The following is an 833-nucleotide window of genomic DNA, read 5'->3' as shown; positions in this document are numbered from 1 at the left end:
TGATCCATAGTGGGATCACGCCTGTAAATAGCCACTACCGTCCAGCCTGGGTAACATAGTGAGCTCTTGTCTTTTAAAAAATAGTAATAAATAAATAAATTGTAAAAAGAAAAAAAATAGTGTGTTGAGTCAGCCACTTCCTAGCAGTGTGACCTCAGGTGTATCAACTAAATTCTTTAAGCCTCAGTTTTCACATCTAAAGAAGTAGATTAATAGTCATATCTGCTACTCAGCATGATTGTAGGGAAGAAGACAATGGAGGTTATTAAAAGTGAATTGGGAACTTCAATGAACTGTACAAATACATGCTGTCTTTCCTCCCATAAAAGTTGAGACCAATAAGTAGATCATATTTAGAGATTATAGATAAGATGTCTCAGCATGTAGGAATATTTGCAGCAGTATTACAAATGGGCCCGAATGAAATACAGAACTGCTTCCCTAGTTTTGTTGAATTGGTTACTGAAAAACTTCTACAAAATAAAGAGAAGCTATATTAGGAGAACATACAATAGGTAAGCCTGATTTAGTCTGGGGGCATAAAAAATTCTCTCTTAAGAAAGTAACTTTTAGCCTAAAATGTAAGAGAGTAGACATGGTCAGTCTAGAAGGGGGAGAAAGAGCATCCCAGGCAGATGTGATTCAGAACTCAGCATGATGCATTTTTAAATCCAGCAGTAGTTCATTTTTGATGGAGAACAGAGATGTGATATGTGACTAGAGATTGAGGGAGGGGCCAGATTCAGCAGGGTTCCGAGGCCTTGTTCAGGTTTTGGATAAGAGTAACAGGAACCCATTCAAGTATTTCAAAGGATAGGGGTAGATGTGTTGGT

Source organism: Propithecus coquereli, unplaced genomic scaffold (genome assembly GCF_000956105.1).
Source record: "Propithecus coquereli isolate 6110/MARCELLA unplaced genomic scaffold, Pcoq_1.0 Scaffold204, whole genome shotgun sequence".
NCBI lineage: Eukaryota > Metazoa > Chordata > Mammalia > Primates > Indriidae > Propithecus > Propithecus coquereli.
Note: the sequence above shows the minus strand (reverse complement) of the source record.